The sequence below is a fragment of the Cajanus cajan genome, chromosome 5 (genome assembly GCF_000230855.2).
Source record: "Cajanus cajan strain Asha chromosome 5, NIPB_CcT2T_4, whole genome shotgun sequence".
NCBI classification, from domain to species: Eukaryota; Viridiplantae; Streptophyta; class Magnoliopsida; order Fabales; family Fabaceae; genus Cajanus; species Cajanus cajan.
Window position 1 is genome coordinate 23,894,728 of NC_138521.1, and position 22,872 is coordinate 23,917,599.

The 22,872-nt window shown below is 31.1% G+C and overlaps 1 long non-coding RNA gene across 1 annotated transcript; it reads left to right on the forward strand.

Annotated features, from left to right (window-relative positions):
- The first annotated feature begins 10,126 nt into the window (after positions 1-10,126).
- Positions 10,127-22,661, forward strand: LOC145958277 (uncharacterized). The gene is made up of 2 exons (XR_014433998.1): positions 10,127-10,280; positions 14,426-22,661. It is a non-coding gene; the product is annotated as an uncharacterized LOC145958277 (long non-coding RNA).
- Positions 22,662-22,872: the final 211 nt, after the last annotated feature.

A 22,872-nucleotide genomic window follows, 5' to 3' on the forward strand; every position in this document is an offset into this window, starting at 1 on the left:
GAATATGATGATGATGATGATCCTCTAACAAAGTTTTTCACAAACGTTTTTACTCTTGGATTTCACAAAGAAAACTCTCCAAGATAGTCACAAAGACTCCACAAAAACGCTTTTCTCAATTTGATTATCAGTTCTAACTCATGTCTGAAGTTTCTCAAAGTTCAAACTATTTATAAAAGTCTCAGACACAGATAATCGATTATTTTAAAGAATAATCGATTATTTTGCTGGATAATCGATTATTCCAGAGAGTTATTTCTGGGATAATCGATTATTTTGGCAAATAATCGATTATTTCAGCAAGGCATCCCATTTTGCCTGTTGCTGGAATAATCGATTATATTTAACGATAATCGATTATTTTGAGTTAGTTTTCAAAACTTCATTTTAAACCTCAAAATAACTTTCTAATATTTTTAACTCATCATCATACACTCTCTACTTAGCTTAGATATAGATTTGCTCATGCACACAGCATACACAACACACTAAACCAATCAAAACAATTTATACACTAATTCCTATTACATAGTATTGACTTTTCTTTGACTTTGTTTTTGTTGTGCTTCCAAGTTGTTGATGTACACACACATTGTGATCATAAGTTGTTGTTGTACACATGTTGTGATCATCAAAACTCCTTTAAGCTTCAAGCTCTCCTAAACTCAACAATACATAGTCTCTCCAAACCCCCTCTACACCTACTCCAAAGTCACTATCATTCTCTTGATTCAACTTCTCTACTTGATTTAACAAAAGAGGATCTATCTTCTGAACCTTTTTAATCTCATTTATCAAGTTGTTTGTCACCCTCAAGGTACCCAATCTAATACTCCTAGGAGTCAACTCACACACTAAGCTAAGGTTTTTGAATCCTTTTAACATATCAAGCTCTCTAATCATCAAGGTAGATACTCATAAAGATTTCCTACTCAAGGCATCAACCACCATATTGGCTTTACAAAGATGATAAATGAGCTCAAAACCATAGTCATTAAGGAACTCCAACCATTTTCTTTATCTTGTGTTAACTTCCTTCTAATAAAAAGGTACTTAAGGTTCTTATGGTCACTAAATACCTCAAATTTCAAACCAACAAGTAATGCCTCCACAATTTCAACACAAATACTATAATAGTTAACTCTAGATCATAGGTGGATTAATTTTGTTCATAAACCTTCAATTTCCTAGATGCATAAGGTACTACCTTCCCCTTGTGCATAATTATTCCTCCTAAACCCATCTTAAAAGTATCACAGTACACTACAAAGGTAACACTAGGGTTAGGTAACACTTGTTTATCAAACTCAAGATGAAGACATGATCCTAGTTAGTTTTGATGATTCAAATAAGCCTCTTGAGAGATAAGAGTGCAACTTGCAGTTTATTGTGTTTTGATCCTCTTGATAGATAAAAATGCAAATTGTATCTTGTTTTGTGTGGTTTTAAGCTTTGTTGCTTGTGTGCTTTGTGATTGGTAAGCAACATAGCCTTTTATCTCTATCTATATGATGATTGATGATTAAAATAAGGTTTAGAATCAAATTTTAAAGAGAAATGGTATGAAAAATCAAGATATTAAGTTTTCACTTAAAATAATCGATTATTTCAAGTAATAATCGATTATTTGCTTTATTTTTAGTTACCTAAAGAGTAGTTGTTATAATAATTGATTATTCAACAAAATAATTGATTATTTCATAAACAAGGTTCTAAAACAATTGATTACTACTCAAAATAATTAATTAAAGTGTTATTGGTTGATTTATAGAATTGCTAAGAATAAAATAATCGAATATCCATGTAAATAATCAATTATTTCAATCAAAAAACCTATATATATATATATATATATATCATTTTTCACACCTTGGACAAAGAGAGTTGATTCTTTGTGATATCTTTTATGAAAATACTCTCTAAGATACATTTTTCTTTGCAAGAAGAGGTTCTTTAACCTTTGTGGTAACCTTAAGAAAGTTTTCAAGAATTTGATTGATCATCATCTTCAAGAATCTACATGATTGATTCACCTATTCTGATATGTTTTGTACATTAGGTGAATTCGTTCCTTAAATCTCTATATTGATTATTTTCTTAAGTAGGTTTCTTAAGAAGGGAGATCTTATAGTGGGGTGCTACAAGTAGGTGGTTCTTGGGGTGCAAGAAGTGGTTTCTTTAATATTGTAAAAGTGTATTGCATGTGGTATTGTGATTGTAAAACTTTTATATTAAAGATTAGTGAAAAATCTCAATTGGGTTAATTAGGGACTAGATGTAGGTCACAAGTAGATGTGGCTAAACTAGTATAAATTGGTTATGCATTTTTCACTCTCCTTATACTTGATTTTACATTCTTGCGTTTCTATTTTCATGATTGTTGGTATGTGGTATGAGGCATGTACATTACATTAAGAATTGAGTGAATTTAGAATTGCATTGAATCTGAACTAAGTGTCTTATATATAACTATATATCAAAATTCTTCGTTGGAAAGATTTAGAAAAGTTTTTCAAAATCAAGATAAATGTGTAAAAAAAATTTTAATCAACCAATTCAGCCCCTTCTTGGTTAGACCATCTTTTCTAACAACACTAGGATAGGTGCAGTGGTTAATCTCTTCTTAAGCTTTTGAAAATTCTCCTCAAACTTAGAGTCTCAAACAAAAGGTTGGTTCTTTCTAGTTAACTTAGTTAAGGGCAAAGCTAACCTAAAAAAGTTCTCTATGAACCACCTATAGTAGCCACATAAACATAAAAATTTCATAATATCAAACACTGACTTAAATGTTTCCCACTTGAGTACGACTTCTACCTTAGCAAGGTATACAACTATACCTCCCTTAGAAATCATGTCTTATATAGTTAACTATATCCAACTAGGATGCGCACTTGGACAACTTAGCATACAATTGTTTCTCCTTAAGAGTTTGCAATACTATCCTAAGATGCTCTACATACTCCTCCCTAGTAGTAGAGTATATAAGAATGTCATCTATGAAGACCATAACAAATCTATCAAGATAAGGATGAAAAATCCTATTCATGTAATCCATGAAAACTCTAGGTGTAGTCACATCAAAAGGCATAACCAAATACTTGTAGTGTTCATAGCGGGTCCTATAAACAGTCTTTAAAATATCCTCCAACCTCACCTGGACCTAATGGTATCTTGACCTTAAGTTTATTTTATTGAACACACACGCCCTAACCAACTGGTCCATAAGGTCATCTATCCTAGAAAAATGATATCTATTCTTAATGGTTACCTTATTAAGCTAACGATAGTCTATACAAAGTCTCATACTCTTATCTTTTTTCTTAACTAACAATACAGGTGCTCCCCAAGGTGTTACACTCGGCCTAATGAACTATTTTTTTTCTGAAGCTCTTCTATTTGATTATTAAGCTCAGCTAATTCCTTAAGTGATATCCTATAAGGTGCTATAGATATGGGGGTTGTACTAGGTACTAAGTTTATGGCAAACTCAATCTTTCTTAAGCGGTAAGATAGACATGTCTATAGGAAAAACCTCAGGGAAGTCTCTCACTAGAAGAATCTCACTCATCACTTTTTCATAATAGAGAAAGAGATATGTGACCAATCTCGCTACCAAACAGATATCCCAAGTCCAAAACAAGACTACTCACTCTCTCTTATCTCGGTGAACACTAGATATAGGGCGTAAATTTTTTAGTGATCTCCAACGTCTCTAGTTCTCCTAATTCTTCAGAGCATGGAAACACAAAGAAAGAAAATGAGAATGGTGAAAAATAAGAACTAACATAATCCCCTTACTAAACCTCCTAACCCAAGTTTCATTTGTGATACCCTTTTATGCCGCATACATATATAATTAAAACTTCATAACAAGGATATGAAAATCTCCAAATACCTTGTATAAATAATCAAAGTGAAATCTCTAACATGAGGTAAAGAGTCTCACATAAAAAACACTTAAACAAACTCCATAATAAGGCAGAAATGTAAACTAAACATAAACCGTATCATAAGAATTAACAAAAAATATCCCTAGTCTAAGCCTCAAGGTCACATGTCCTATCAAAACACTCTCAAGACAAAGATTAAGTCTTGTCACCAACATCATCAAGATCTTGTTGAGCCTCACCTGTATCACCATTCATACAACAACAACATGGAACAAGAAAAGTGAGAAAATTCTCACTCTAACTTATAGCATGAAATAAGAAATGAATAATTAAACACACTTAATACATTATTTATATCAATCGTATGATATTAACATATATTTAACACTATCAAACACTACAACTCATTCACAATGCATCAAATCATTAATCTCAATATACAATCGATCATATGCAAATATGAGATACAATAGACATGGACTCTCGATTTACATGTATGTTGTACCAATCACAATATATGCGTAGTGCATATATATAACAATTTATCGATTTACTGATTTACATGCATATAATGCATGTCACATAAACTCTATCATATCATGATTCACTACATATACTCAACGATTTGCCATACACATGGTTTGTTATACATATGATTTACCATATACACAATTTTCCATATAAGAGTAAAGTATCTCATTAATATATCAAAACACTTATGTTTATTTCATAGTCATCAAATATTCAAATAACTCAACAAAATCACTTCAGTTCGAGTAAAGGAACAAGTTTCATACACAAGGTAGCACCCAACAGAAGTCAATCTGTGCCCAACATAATTCGTTCAAAAAGCACTCATAACTCTTGGGATGATTCACGCTCAACGTGACTTGTGTCACACCCGACAATGTAGCATATAATTAATTAATACAAGAAAACAACTTTTTCATTTAATTAAAAGCCCTCAATTAAAACAACCTAGTTAATTATTATAAAACTATACTTAATTTATTAGCAAAAATATTGGATTGTTACACATCGAGTGAGCATAGTCTCGTTGGGCACCCAAACCCCTTTGGAGCTTCTCATTAGGTAGGCTATCCTCACTTAGTGAGAAAAGCTTGTTGTGACTCCCTTCATTGGGTGAACTTTAATCACTATGGGTCACCTACTTCAGTGAGTTGAGCCCTGTATGAGTTCTTTTGTCAGGCAGCCGTAGCTCATTGAGCAAGTGAGACTCTTCGTGGATCTTTTGATTGAACGAGTTCTAACCCTCTAAATGAGCTCTCATGAGAGTCATCCAAATCTTCTTCATTATCCTCCAAATTCAAGTCAGTCATAATAGGCTATGTAATGACAATTAAGAAAATACAAAGACAAATGTTATAAAATCGAAAAATACACACTAATCAAAATATGACAATTATGAAGCAACTTTTTTTTTTATTTGTGAATCCATTAACATTTCACACAGACATACTAATAAAAATATAACAATTGTGAAACAACCTATTTTTATTTTTATTTTTATTTATGAATCCATTAGCATTTCACATCAGCTACTGCTGCATAACATCACCACATAATATGAATATTAGTTTTTTTTAATAATTTATATAAAGTAAATATTTTTTATTTTAGTTTTTAAAAAATATGATATATTTAATAATGTATAGTTTAAATCATTGTTGATGTGAATTTTATATTTATTATGTGAATTTTATCTTATCTCTTATCTCTTCATGTTTTTAATTATTGAATATTTAAAAATATATTTAAAATTATTAAATATTATCTAATATTAATTTTTAAAATTATTAAATATTTAAAAATTAGCTAATATTTATTTTTTTATAAAATTTAATTTAAAAATCTCAACATATAAATATATTTTTAAAATCAAATTTACCATGATGGAATCAAATTATCATATCTAATCTAACAATTTAAAATTTGGAAAAATTTGAATTTACTTGTCCAAACAAAATATTTTAAGAATGATAGAAATTGAAATCAAAGTAATTCAAATACCAAGAATTTAAAATTTTTTGAATTTATAAAATTTTTCATCCAAACACAGCATTAGTCAATTTCGGTTGTTAGAATTTTGGATTAAGGTGATCTATTAGTGATTGGGTTTCTAGAGTCGAATTTGGAACTGTTACTCCCTTTATATTTTGACATACTTGCAAAGTAAACATGTTAGTCATTATTTGGGGTTAATATGTACATTATGGATTACAATGGGTATATAGTGAGGATAATAGGGTACTCGTATTTATTCTTATTCTGTTGGATAAAAATTCACTCACTTTGTACCCATTCTTAATTTATGCAGATATTTGTTAAGTGAGTATCTACGAATTTTATAAATACATGTAGATATAAATAGATATTTGTAAATTTTTTAAAAATTAAAAAGTATTATAAATAATTTTAAGTCTGTATTTAATGTTAATTATATTAAAATATTAAAGATAAATAATTGATATTAATTTTTGAACCTGTAACTAATGATAATTTTTTAAAATATTTAAAATCATATAAAAAATACAAGGTAAAAATATGAATATTTAAATTATTTTATTTTGCAGGTACTTGCAAGTATGAATACTACCTTACTCGTCTCGTCCCATTTATAAACGAATAAAAAACTATGTGTATCCATTATTCACAAATATTCATTTAAATTACTTATTTTTATTCCGCAGATATCCACATACATGATTTTTTTCTCTCATCCCTACGCATCCTTTAATTCTTCCAACAAATCCTTTGATTTCACATCCTTGTTTATTCAAATATGTTAATGTACTAGTTAGACCATTCCCAAATCAAGGGTGTTTCTTAAGCCTCACAACAATAATGGCAACAAACTTTGCGTCCCGATAAGCAATCATAGTGATTTGAAAATTACAGGTGAAAGACCCCATTTATGATTCAAAACTAGTTTTGGAAACTAATTTTATGGATTGGTTTTAAAATTTATTTTAAATCATAAAGTAGTCTTGAAACTGATTTATTGCTTAACTAGTTTGCATTTTATTTAAAATCGGTTTGAATTTTTTTTAATCTGGTTTATGGTCCAAAAACAGATTTGAAATCACTTTTTAAATCATAATTTGGTCTTAAAAATCAATTTTAAAATCACCTTTGAACTTAACTAATTTTAAAATCCAAATAGTAAGTCATTTTAAACTCAATTTGGAACAATAAGCCGATTTCAAAACTTTTTTTCTTCATAAAACCAATTTGAAATAATAATTGTTTTTTTATCCAAAATAAGTTTTAAAATATTGTTTTTAAAATAAGAAAACGAAAAAAAATTCTAAAAAGGAAATACTTCATTAAATAACTGAACACTAAGGTATAAAATATCACATTCTAAATTTAAAATTCAAAAGACTAAACTAAACTATTACAAGAAATTGCATAAATATTTTCAAAGGAAATAAACTAGAATCCTTGTTCCAAAAGAATAGAAAAGTAATCGTATATGAACCCCGATGTAACATGTAATTATTAGAGCATTCTCAACCACCACCTAAACTCCTCCAAAGTGAAAATCACTTGCATATACATCACAAAACAAATGCCGGGAAACAAGGGAGTGAGAACATATTTCACTTCGACTACCGGTACAAATAAAAGCTCAGATAGCCATACAAAGACAACATGCATGGAATATTCATAAGCTCATCAATAATTAATTCATACATGACCTTACAAAAATTAAAACATAAGTTTCAATTCATACTTCATCGCATCACCACATAATTAGGTTTATAATTCAAATGAAAACAATATGTCATGTTCAAGCAAACACTCCTTTATTTATATGCATGTGGCGCCAATAAAACATGTTATCATTGTCCGAAGGTTAAGTAGTCTAGGAGTACATATTGGATAAAGTTATCTTAACACTCTACACTAGAAATATATATTACTAAGATCTTGTTGGAAAAGCTGAGTTGTGCAAGATCCGCTTCATGCACACAATGGACGAGACTAGGACTTTCCAAACCAAATCATGTCTGAGTACTAATCTCCAAGCTTTTACATAAGGGGGTATTCCCTAGTAGTGTATTTTGTATCATATTCATCACAAAACACTTATGCAAATAATGAATGATATACAAACTCTATGCATTGTCACATCATTAGCATTCCCATTTACACATTCGACTAGTCACATCCTTGCTAAGTTATACTTAGACTTATTTACACAATCACTTTCATATATGACATGTCACATTTCACAACTCCCATCACATCTAAGTTTCACTTAGCCTTTTTCAATCACTTATCACAATTCATATGTTCCCTAATATCATAGGTGCACAACAACATCACATATTTTCTAAAATTCCAATTCAGTCAACAACAAATCAGGTTTTAAACTTGTTAATTAAATGAAATTAAATCACAAGAGTTGAACAATTCATAATAATATTCATAAATCTTCCCTATGTGGTATAACAAATCAATCATGTGTTGCAAATAATCCAATAATAGGGATTAGATATCCAAAATTCAACTCTTAAGTACTACTCTTGAATTAAATATCTCTATTGAATTATCTTTGCAAAATAGGGATTGCTATTTTTTTACAATAGTAAACCTTCTTTAAATTTATAAATATTTCATAGAGGTCATATTCAACATTATTATATACACAATAATTTTCTCACTATTTATGATGAAATACAAATACCAATTTTACAATTATTTATCACTATTAGTAGTAAACAGAGCTTGCGTCATAAACTCATAAATTAATATCAAATCAATTTATATAATATTCTAATAAAATTATAGGGTATTCCTCATATATTTTCATGCATCACATATATTTTCTAGCATTTATCTCACGCATAAACTATTTTTCATCTAATAAAAACTTAATAGGACAGATTTTTGAAATTCTAACAAAAAAAAATTAAATACTTCTAGAGCTAGTAAATTCATAAGAAAATTTGAAGACATCATCAATGACTTGTAGAAGATTTATATTGTACCATTTTTCACTAATCTCATACATAAACAGTTTAATAGAATAAAAATAACAGTAGGATAAATTCAAAAAAATAAATAATACACCCATTAAAAATAGTAAACATACTCAAAAAATTTTGAAACTTTTTACAGTGATTTCAAAGGCATGATTACAGATGGTTACAGTCTCACTTAACCAAGAAGAAGCTACAAAAATTCCCAAGAAAGATAAATTACAAAAATAATATAATGAGAATAACTTCTCAACCACTTAAGACATACAAGAGATAAAAGAGAATTCCTCAATACAACGTTCAGGTTTAATACCTTTCATATACATACACATACAAACTAAAGATTGAGGGTTAATCCTGTTACCCAACAATTAACCCATACCTTAGAGCGATGTTCTTACTCCTCCTTTATCTTGATGGACACTAAAATCTTGAGTCGGATGAGTGACTTCTCCTCTAGGAGTCCTTGGTTCTCCTCTTTCTTAAGATCACAAGATGAACAATTAAATTTTTGAATTTAGGCAAACCTAATTACTAATATATTTAATTAAAAACCTTAGCCCTAACCTATGCGTGTAACTCATCAATAAAAGTCCAATTTAATTATTCTCTCTATCTTTCAAAGATAATAACTCAATTATAAAAAATAAAATATATTTTTATAACAACTCTTATTTTTTAAATCACTCTCAATTAATTAATTAAAATCTTTATTAATTTATTTACAAAAAAGTGAGATGTTACATATATTATGTTTGAATATATATGTTTATTTAAAAAATTTATAAATAAATATATATAAAAATATAAATTTATTTTATATTGATGACAAATAATTTATATTATAGCATAATATTATTTTTATTTATCAATAATTATTTTTAAAATATTAAAATTTAATTCATAAATATTTATAATAAATAAAATTGAATTAGATAAGAAATTAAAAAAAAATTCTAAAAATTCAAACACCTAAAAACATTCTCGTATAAGATAAAAATTAATGTTTAATATATAAGAGTAGATAGGTTGAATATATGGTCTAATATATTTTCCCCGAGTTCAATTTTATTAAGTGATTTAATTTGTGTTTTAGGAATTATCACGTGTTTATGTGTTTATTGGGTTAAGCCCAATAGGTCAGTATCCTCAGTTTGAGTGTAGGGTCCAATGGGCCAAATATTTATTAGGATTGATTATTAGGTTATTTGTGTATATAAAGAAAGATGGGATCTCACTTGACTCTAGTGATCTATGGCGGCTTGTATTTCTCTACCAAGAGTCGGTCTGCAACGGAAGGCATATCCAGATAAAGTTCTTATTTTGACATATACACGCTCTATTTAAATCAAGTAATTACTTTGAAAGAAGTCTTCAAGAGGTATATAATTTATGAGTATTTGATGTTAATTTTTTAGAGTGTTCTAAATTTTGGCATAGATCAAATTATATCTCATGTAGTATTAAAGTGAACTATACTTAGATTTAGAACCCTGAAATTTAATAAATTGACTGAAATTTGAAATATTAAGGTTCTGTTAAATTAAGAATTCTTGATATATAATTCGTTATACATTTTGGTTCACGTTCTTCAATATTTGCATTGATTCAAGTTGTTTACATGTGCAATATTGGGTTTCGGCGTAATCGAGGCCTGTTCAAACATTCAGAAATTCATTTTATTTATAAAATATTAAGTTTTTGCCTTGATTGACCAATAAAAATGTTGATCCTGTATTTTGATATTATATTATATACAAAAGGTCATAACACATTTCTAAGATGACCAAGTTTTCTTGATTAATTATATATTAGTAATATATGTGTATATTGTTTATAAAACGAAAATATTTGATTCACAGAGAAAGTACAATGTTTGTGTTTTCAATGTAAATGTCTATGGAAAATTAGAGGTTAGAAAATATTTTGGGCAATTGTTATTCTTTCTAGGGTTTAATTAACTGAGTAAGTATATCTCCCTAAAGGGGTTCGTTTATAAAATTAGTAGAGTTATTTATTAAATTTTTTAAATATTAAAATATATAGTGTCATTTAAATTAATTTTAAGATTAAATCATTGACATATTTTTGAAATAATTTTTGGATTAAATCACCCCCACAAGGGTTAATTTATTGGTCAAGTTGCTGTAACATGTTAGGAATGAATGGACTTGATAGTAATATAATTCACATGTATTTTTGTAACTGTTATATATTTTCTACTCATACGAGAGTTTGTTTTATATATGTTTTGAATTTTTTCTTAAAGTTGAAGTGATTATTGTTTCTTACAAATGTCTATGTTAATTTTCTTGAAATTTTATGCTTTTAAAACTTTTTTCTTGTATGAATTTGTCAGTCATATTGTAATCATTATTAGTAATATTTTTGTTTTGGAAATTGAAAGCTAATTATGAATTATATATGCATGTGGAATATTCTTTATTGCCAGAATTATATTAACAATTTAATTATTTGTAATTTTGACTATAGAGAATATTTGAAATGTATATATAAATATAATTAGCTTTCAATTATAATAAATAAAAATAAGAATAAATAATATTTTGAATCAAATATTTTGTACCCAGATATAAATAAATATTTGATTTGAGAGGTTAATTTGTTTTTATTTTTTTTTTGTATAGATCACATATATCTTTTATTGGAGACAATCTTGTTTGAGTCAGGTAGGACTATTATAGGAGACAAAATTTTCTTCAAAGTATTTAATGCAATTGCATATTCATGACTTTTATCAAGACCATTGTTTAAGCCAGAACAACCTCATGTTAGTTGATCTATATGCTCCTTGGTCTTGAGTTCAAGTATTAGATATGCAGTTGAGTTATATACTTAGATAGGGAGTTTTATTGTCCATAATTATCTTTCTTTGCTCAAACAAGATTGTTTTTAGTAGAAGATACTTGTGGTCTATACAAGGAAAAAAAAAAAGATTTAACTTTTTAAATCAAATATTTAATATTTGGTTCAAGAGATTAGTTGTCCTTTTTTTAAAAGATAATTGTGTTACTTATATCAATTAGTGCGGATGTCTACTAACAGGAAATTTATTGCATAAATTGAAAAAATAATTAAAGTGTCATTTAAATTTGGGATAATGTAATATTGAAAAATCTACACACATATTTATGAATTTTTTAGAAATTGTTGTGTATAGTATATTTTTCACCCAAAGAGGAGTCTATATTCATAGGTTTTGGATCCTAATTAATGTGGTCATTGTTATTAAATATTGTCCATTGGATCGATTAATGGTTGATTGTTTTTTAAACTTTATATCATGTGTTTTCTTGACAAAGTAAACCAACTATAATGTTTACAATGATGTAGACAATTTTTCGGCCCACTAAAATATACTCAAGTTCAAACTTAAGAGAGTTATCTTCTTTAAAACCAAATGTGTTACTCTTTTCTTTTTTTTATTTCTTTTAGTTATAAATTGAGAGTTACAAGGCATATTGTTCCATATTTTTTTAAGTAAATGTGGGAGCGTATTATTGTTAACTATAAGTATATACTTATTGAATTATTAATTACATTTTAGGTATTAGATCGCATTATTAATTTAAGTTTGAGATTATATAATGTATGGATTTTTTTATATAAAGAAATAAAAATATAGTGTTGCTCATCAAAATTTATTAATATATAAGTTCGAGTATTATTGTTTGTAAAAAACCATTATAAGATCTTTAAAAAAGATGAAAGTATATGTTCTGCTCGTATACATTTCTTTTTAATTTGGGACAAAATTTTTTATTTAATAGATTAACTGTCCTTTTCTTTGTGATGATTGAAGACTAATTATGAGTTATATATACATTTTGAAACCTCTTTATTGTCAAAATTATAATAACATAATTTAGTTACTTGTAATTTTTCTATAAGGAATATTTAAAAAATATAATTTATAATTAGACTTCAATTGTTACAAATAATAAATGAGGACAAATAATAATTTTGAACCAAATATCTTTCTCACACACAAATAAATATTTGGTTCAAGAGGTTAATTATCCTTATTTGTATTTAGTATAAATCACATGTATCTTTCATTACAAATAATCTTATTTAAGTTTGATAGAATTATTATAAATGACAAAACTTTTTGTTTGAGCATTTGACACAATTGCACATTATGGACTCAAATTATGACTACTTATGCTAGATCAACTTCACATTCGTCGATCAATGTGCTTAGTGATCTTGAATTTGAGTTTTAAGCATGTAGTTGTGTTAAATACTTAAATAAAGAACTTTGTTGTCCATAGAGATCATACTCAAATAAAATAGGATTGTCTCTTATGGAAGATACTTGTGGTCTATACAAGGAAAAAAAAAATTAAACTCTTGAATCAAATATTTTTTATATATAATTTAAGTGATTAATTAATTTTGCTTTATAAGATGACTACGTTACTTAAATCCATTAATCTATTTGTTTTCCCATAGCTATTGCATGATTTGATAAGTTGATTCAGTTTTTGACATGTAAATTTGGGATAATGGAATAGTAAAAATTTTACCCACATGATTTGAATTTTTAGAAACTGTTGTGTATGGTATATTCTCTACCCAAAGAGGAGTCTACACCCATATGTTTTGTATCCCATTTAATGTAAAAATTGTCACTAAATATTGTCCATTTTATCATTCAAAAGTTGATTCTTTTTTAAACTTCATAACATGTGTTTCCTTGACAAAATAAATTAACTATAATGTTTTAAATTTGGACTAAAAGTTTTATAAAGGATGGAAATACACGCAAAGTGATCTTTTGCCATGATGAGTATGTTTTTCTTTTGTTCACGAAAATATACTTAACTTTAATCTTATGAGAGTGATCTACTTTAGAAAGAAAAATGTGTTATGTTTTTTTATTTCTCTTAATTATAAATTGAGAGAGTTGCAAAACACGTTGTTCTCTCTCTTTTAATGGAAATGTGTGAGCATAATTTTAAATATAAATATATACTTAATGAATTATTACTTACATTAATTTTAGCCATTAGGTTACATTATTAATATAAGTTTGAGCTTATATTGGTTTCTTTTAATAAAAAAGGAAAACACGAGTGTTACTAATTGAAAGTTATTAATATATAAGTTTGTGTTTTATTGTTGTTAAAAAAAGTATTATAAGTCTTACAAAATGTTGAAAAAATATATTATACTTAAATACATATTTTATTTGTATTTAGGGTAAAATATTTTGTTTACAAATTTCGGTCTTTTTAAAAAAGAATTTTTTTTTGGAAGGCTGATTATGAATTATATATATATATAATTTGAATATTTTTATAATCAAATTACAATAACATATTTTAGTTACTTATTATTTTGACTATAAAAAAATTCAAAATGTATACATAATTCATAATTAGCCATTTATTGTTGCAAATAAAAAATAAGGACAAATAACATCCTGAAATAGATATTTTGCTTCATATACAAATAAATATTTGATTTATGTGATTAATTTTCTTGTATTTTATGGTATAGGTCACATGTATCTTTCATTAAAGACAATCTTATTTGAGTCGACTAGCACTATTATAAGCGACAAAACTTTCCTTTCAAGTATGTATTTAATATATTTAATATAGTTGCATATTCACGAATCAAATAGACCACTAGTTATCATAGATAACCTCATGCCAATTGATCTATGTACTTGATGGTTGTCAGTTCGAGCATTAGGTATAAGACTACATTAAATACTTGAATAGAGATTTTTGTCACTTATAATGATTCTCCTCAACTCAAACTAGAATGTCTCTCTAGTGGAGGATACTTGTAGTCTATACAAGAAACAAGAAGGACAATTAACCTTTAGAATAAAATATTTGGTTCAAGCAGTCCTCTTTTTAGGATGATCATGTCACTTAAATCAATTAATGCATTTGTGTAGCTACTAGAAGTATATTGCATGAGTCGGAAAGTTGATTCAAGAGACATGTAAATTTGGGATATGTAATAGTGAAAATTCTACTCCCATATTTTGAATATTTAGAAATTGTTATGTACGATATATTCCCCATCCAAAGTAGAGTTCATATTCATATGTTTTGGATCCTAGTTAATGTGACAATTATCACTAAATATTGTTCGATTGATCATTTAATGGTTGATTTTTTTAAAACTTCATATTATATTACAAATTTTGATTAAAAGTTTTATAAAAGATGGAAACGCACACACACACTACAATAGGAAGGGCTCTAGGCCCAAAATAAAATGGCTCAAAGATTTTATTGGATGAGATTAATTTATTTTAAATATATTATATTTTATTATTTAAGTAATTTTCTTTTAATTTTCTAAGATGATGACAGTTGTAGGATTGTCATTGTGACACCCTTACTACCCCAATATATATATAATGTAGTAATAGAAACTTATAAATAAATTTTTCAATTTCGGTAAAAGTGTTCACATGAGAATCTTCAATATTATCCTTCAATAACCACAATAAAAATGCAAGAGTTTTCAAATTGTTTTCAAAAATAACATTTACAATTCCAAATCCATATAAAAACTTATATTCTAAAAAATCCTTTGCCCCGATGTCACAATATCAGAGCATCCCGCAATTCCACTGTTGGCATTCTAGATGCCACTCGAAGCCGGATCTTTCTCACCTAAAACATCCACAATTCGTACGGTGAGAAAAGAAAACAATCATATGTAAAGTACATACAAACACACAATAATGTAATCTCATTACATAAGGAAATATTTACAAACATTTCTATATATCATAATTTATCAATCACTCATCATCTTCACATCTCAATTACATCAATCCACATAAATCTTACAATTAACACTATGCCAAGGCCACGCCACAACTGACATAAGTGATACGGATTAATTGCCTCACTCATCCCACACCATGCCAGGGTCACGCCCTCCCTGTAGCATCACTTACCCAGGGGCCATGCCATCCCTAGTCATTGATGTGAGGAACCACAATCACATCACAATCCATACAATCTCTTGCAATTAACCCTATGTCAGGGCTGCCATATCTGACATAAGTGATACGTGTTAACTGTCTTACTCATCTCACACCATGCTAGGGTCACGCCCTTCCTGTAGCATCACTTACCCAGGGGCCATGCCATCCCTAGTCATTAGTGTGAGGAACTACAATCATAATCATATTCACATCCATACGACATCTCATATCATAACTCAATTCCATACACATATCAAATAGGTCCAAAATAACGGGTTTCATACATATCAAGCAATTCATCAATTTTTATCAAATAATATAACAAGGATATTCATAAATTGATATAATAATAGAATTAGCAGTTTAATATAATTCAGCATAAACAGTAAAACCCTTAACTAAAACCTATCTCACAAGCACTTTTCTACAATTTCGTTCTCTTTCCCAGATCATCATTCTTACAAATTATTAGCATATTTATAATCCTCAACACATACCGAATCTAATGGTATAATTAATTCCTCAAACAGAAATAATTCAATTTTTCCAAAACCTAGCTCACAGGCACTTTTCTACAATTTCGTTCTCTCTCCCAAATCATCATTCTTACAAATTATTAGCATATTTATAATCCTCAACACATACCGAATCTAATGGTATAATTAATTCCTCAAACAGAAATAATTCAATTTTCCAAAACCTAACCTACAAACACTTTTCTATAATTTCGTTCTCTCTTCTAGAGCATCATTTTACAAACAAATCATATATTTGTTGTCCTAAATATATACAGAATCAAATAATGCCAATAATTCTTTAAACAGAAATATTTCTAAAATTACTCATAATTCTAAGGGGTCTTCTTCTACCCAATTCCCTCATGTAACTCTTATAAATAATTCCCTTTTCCCCCTACCTGGATATGGAGAAGCTGAATCTAGATATGTAGAAGCTGAATCTACACTAGAGCTGGTTGGTCTCCCTCGTTGGGTTCCCCTCGGTCTGAAGCAGAAAGTAGAAAAAAGAAGAGAGAGAGCAGAAGAAAAGAAATCAGAAATGAGAGGTGTGCCTTTTTGGGAGTGGCAAACAGCTCTATTTATAGGCTTTTTACGCCGGAACGGCCCGTTCCGGGCCCTTAAAACGTGGCTAAAAATCACATCCAGAACGGCCCGTTCCAAAACCAGAACGGCCTGTTCTGGTGTGCATTAATTACCCCCAACGGCCATAATTTTAAGAACGCCCGTTCCAAGCCCGTTCCCAATTAGGGTTAATGACATATTTAATAGTCCGGAACGGCCCGTTCCATCTTGAGAACGGCCCGTTCTAGGCTATTAACTCACACACAACTTGGTAGTTTGGAACGGCCCGTTCCAATTCCAGAACGGCCCGTTCCGAGCTACTAAATCATATACCTTTTGGTAGTTTGGAACGGCTCGTTCCAATTTCGGAACAGCCCGTTCTAAGCTACTAAATCACCCCTATCACCTTTATAAAATTACCAAAATACCCTCAATTAAAATAAATAAATAAAAAGTGAAATAAAAACTGGGGTGTTACAATTCTCCCCTCCTTTAAGAAATTTCGTCCTCGAAATTACCTGAAGCAAATAAAAATGGATATGAAGCTTTCATCTTCTCCTAACTCCCAAGTAGCACTTTCAGGTGTAGCTCCTCCCCAAATAACTTTCACCAAAGGAATTTCCTTACCCCTAAGTTGCTTCACCATTCGATCCTCGACTCTCACCGGGGCAGCTTCCACAGTTAGGTTCTCCTTAACCTCAAGATGATCCGACTCAATCACATGCGAAGGATCATGGATGTATTTCCGAAGATGGGAAATGTGGAAGAAATCATGGAGATTTGAAAGATTAGGAGGCAAAGCAATTTGGTAGGCAACACTACCGACTCTTTTTAGAATTTGGAAAGGACCAATAAATCAAGGAGTAAGTTTTCTGGATTTCAATGCCCTGCCAACCCCAGTCCACGGAGTGACTTTCAAAAACACATGGTCACCTTCTTGAAATTCTAAGTCCTTCCTTCTCCTGTCAGCATAAGTTTTCTATCTACTTTGAGCTGTCCTCATCCTCTCTTGTATCAATCTAACCTTATCAGTGGTTTGTTGCACAATCTCAGGTCCTAAGATAACATTATCACCAGGCTCGCACCAACACAAAGGGGTCATACACCTCCTACCATACAAGGCTTCATAAGGTGTCATACCTATACTAGAGTGGTAACTATTATTATAGGTAAACTCTATCAAAGGTAAAAGACTATCCCAACTACCCCCTTGGTCCAACACACAGGCTCTAAGAAAATCCTCTAAAGATTGAATAGTCCTCTCAGTCTGACCATCAGTTTGAGGGTAGTAAGCTGAACTAAGTCTAAGTTGGGTCCCCAAAGCTTGTTGTAGGCTCTCCCAAAACCTATAGGTGAATCTAGGGTCTCTGTCTGACACAATACTAGATGGTACCCCATGCAATTTCACAATCTCATCAATATACAGTCCAGCCAATCTCTCTAGAGAATACCTAATGTTAATAGGTAAGAAATGTGCACTCTTAGTCAACCTATCAACTATAACCCAAATGGAATCATGCCCTCTCCTAGTTCTAGGCAAAGCAACTGCAAAATCCATAGAAATGCTATCCCACTTTCACTCGGGTATACTCAAAGGCTGAAGTAGTCCTGAAGGTTTCTGATGTTCTATCTTAGCCTTCTGACACACTAAATAGGCACTCACAAATTCAGCTATATCTTTCTTCATCCTACGCCACCAAAATATCTTCCTAAGGTCTTGATACATCTTAGTTGCTCCTGGGTGAAAACTAAGCTTGCTCCTATGACCTTCCTCTAGGATCAAACGTCTAAGTGTAGGGTCACTAGACACGCACACTCGGTCTTTAAATCTTAACACTCCATCTACACCCAAGGTAAATTCTCCTCCAACACATTGTCCTATAGCATCACATCTAGCCACTAGAAATGAATCCACTAACTGTGCTTCTCCAATTTCCCTCAACAACTCACTAGTCACCCGAGTCATACCTAGTCTCACACTACTAGGGGTTACCTCACAAGTCAAACTCAAGTCTCTAAATTGAGCCAAAAGGTCCATCTCCCTAATCATAAGAGACGACAAATGCAAAGATTTCCTACTCAATGCATCAGCCACCACATTAGCTTTACCCGGATGATAACTAAGATCAAAATCATAGTCCTTAAGGAACTCTAACCATCTCATTTGCCTCATATTTAATTCCTTTTGGTCAAATAAATACCTAAGACTCTTATGATCACTAAACACCTCAAATTTTGAACCATACAAATAATGTCTCCAAATCTTAAGTGTGAATACCACAACTGCTAATTCAAGATCATGGGTAGGGTAATTCTTCTCATGTATTTTCAATTGTCTAGATGCATAAGATACGACCTTTCCCTCTTGCATTAACACTCCACCCAAACCCATCTTAGAAGCATCACAATAAACCACGAAAGTCTTACTAAGGTCAGGCAACACTAAAACAGGTGCACTAGTCAACTTCTCCTTAAAGGCTCGGAAACTATTCTCACATTTACTATCCCATACGAACACAACTCCTTTCCTAGTTAAACTTGTCAAGGGTAATGCTAACTTAGAGAATCCCTCTATGAATCTTCTATAGTATCCAGCCAGCCCAAGGAAACTCCTAATCTCACTAACTGACTTAGGTGTCTCCCATTTAAGCACCGCCTCAACTTTAGATGGATCTACTGCTATACCTCCACTTGAAATCACATGTCCTAAGAAACTCACCTCCTCTAGCCAAAAGTCACACTTAGACAACTTGGCATAAAGTTGTCTCTCCCTGAGAGTTTGAAGTACTACCTTTAAGTGTTCCTTATGCTCCTCTTTAGTCTTGGAATAAACTAGTATGTCATCTATGAAGACAACTACAAATTTATCCAAATACGGATGAAAAATTTGGTTCATGTAATCCATAAAAATTGCAGGAGCATTTGTCACACCAAAAGGCATTACTAGATACTCATAGTGTCCATAACGAGTCCTAAATGCTGTCTTAGGTACATCCTCACTCTTAACTCTAATCTGATGGTACCCCGATCTAAGATCAATTTTACTAAATACACAAGCACCCACCAACTGGTCCATAAGATCATCTATCCTAGGCAATGGATATTTATTCTTAATGGTCACCTTGTTCAACTGGCGATAATCTACACACAATCTCATACTAACATCCTTCTTCTTAACTAATAGTACGGGTGCTCCTCAAGGTGATACACTAGGCCTCACAAACCCCTTCTCCAACAAGTCTTCTATTTGTTTCTTAAGCTCCACTAACTCTCCGGGTGACATCCTATAAGGTGCAATAGAAATAGGTCCTGTACCTGGTACTAAGTCTATGGAAAATTCTACTTCTCTTCTAGGTGGTAAGCTAGACATATCATCAGAGAAGACATCCGAAAAGTCACACACAACAGGCAGTTCATTCACCAAAACATTACTCTCAGAATTCAAAGAAGCTAACAACATGTACACTTGGGCATCCTCTTGTAAAGATACCTTAACTTGGTTGGCAGTCAAATAATCCTTACTCACTTTTTCAACAGGCTCACCAAAGACAATAGATTTATCAGCACAATTCAAAAGGACATGATTGGAAGATAACCAGTACATACCCAGAATAACATCTAGCTGACTTAGAGGCAAACAAATTAAGTCAACCATAAAATCTCTACCATCAATAATCAAAGGACACTTTAAACAGACATCAGAAGTAGACACTGAACCACTAGTTGGTGTCTCTACTATTAATTCAAAAGACAAGGAAGAAATAGGTAATTTTAATTTGGACACACACGCATGTGATATAAAAGAGTGAGTCACCCCAGAGTCATATAAAACAATTAGAGGAGTTCCATTAATGAAACACATACCCTGGATTAAGTCTTTGGATTGTGAAGCTTCAGCACCACTCAAGGCAAATACCCTTCCTGTCGCTCGAGGTTTGCTAGCGCTCCCTCCAACATCTGTTGTTTCTTTCCTATTTTGGGGGCATTCATTAGCTTTGTGTCCCTTCGCTTGACATTTGAAGCATGTTATAACTCTTTGCGTCCGACACTCAACTGCCCTATGACCTGGCTGTCCACATTTGAAGTAGTTGTTGTGTGGAACAGAACCCACACTTTCCCCTCTTGAAGTTTGGCTAGTCGTTGGAGCTTGGCTTCTTTGTTGCACAAAATCTTGATTATTCACTTTAGAACCCGAATTCTTGGCAAACTTGGTGTAAGGTTTACTCTTACTAGATGACCCAAACTTATTATTCCTCATGGGTCCTCCACTCTTATAATGAGTTACCCTAGCACGGTTATCCTCATCATATACTCTGCACTTGTTTACCAATTCGTGATAGTGAGTGATCCCTTGATAATTGAAAACTTGTTTAATTTCAGGTCGAAGACCACTCACAAACTTTACACATTTTTCCTCCTCATTGCCCACACCATCATACATAGGGCAGAATCTAACCAAGTCTTCAAACTTAGTCACATAATCAGCCACAGAATCTTCTCTTTGCTTCAATTCAAGGAATTCCACCTGTTTCTTGTGTCTTACATCTCGGGGAAAGTATTTCTCCAAGAATAGCTGCTTGAAATTCTCCCAGTTCACTTGGGTACCTGCAGCTATCATTCTTTGTAGAGCACCTTGCCACCAGATGCCAGCCTCTCCAGAAAGCATGAAGGCAGCCAAAGTCACCTTCTGTATCAAAGGACATCCCATAGCTTGGAATATATTTTCCACTTCAAAAATCCAGTCAGCAGCTCCATCAGGATTATAACCCCCACGAAAGCTTGGCGGATTATTTCGTTGGAATCTCTCCAACCAATCTATCTCTGGTTGTTGGTTCATATTACCAAGATCCTGAGCCATCGCTCGTAAAGCATCAGCGATTGCACGATCGTTCCTACCTCCTGCCATTACTTTTCTGATCACTAGAAAAGTTAACAATTATTCTATAAGTAAACAACAAACTAACATATCAACAAATTCACAATCAATCATTCCATCAATTATCTACCAAACAAGCATAGTAGACTCATAACTCACGGCCGATTGGATCGACCTGCTCTGATACCACTAAATGTGACACCCTTACTACCCCAATATATATATAATGTAGTAATAGAAACTTATAAATAAATTTTTCAATTTCGGTAAAAGGGTTCACATGAGAATCTTCAATATTATCTTTCAATAACCACAATAAAAATGCAAGAGTTTTCAAATTGTTTTCAAAAATAACATTTACAATTCCAAATTCATATAAAAACCTATATTCTAAAAAATCCTTTGCCCCGATGTCACAATATCAGAGCATCCCGCAATTCCACTGTTGGCATTCTAGATGCCACTCGAAGCCGGATCTTTCTCACCTAAAACATCCACAATTCGTACGGTGAGAAAAGAAAACAATCATATGTAAAGTACATACAAACACACAATAATGTAATCTCATTACATAAGGAAATATTTACAAACATTTCTATATATCATAATTTATCAATCACTCATCATCTTCACATCTCAATTACATCAATCCACATAAATCTTACAATTAACACTATGCCAAGGCCACACCACAACTGACATAAGTGATACGGATTAATTGCCTCACTCATCCCACACCATGCCAGGGTCACGCCCTCCCTGTAGCATCACTTACCCAGGGGCCGTGCCATCCCTAGTCATTGATGTGAGGAACCACAATCACATCACATCCATACAATCTCTTGCAATTAACCCTATGTCAGCTCTGCCATATCTGACATAAGTGATGCGTGTTAACTGTCTTATTCATCCCACACCATGCTAGGGTCACGCCCTCCCTGTAGCATCACTTACCCAAGGGCCATGCCATCCCTACTCATTAGTGTGAGGAACTACAATCATAATCATATTCACATCCATACAACATCTCATA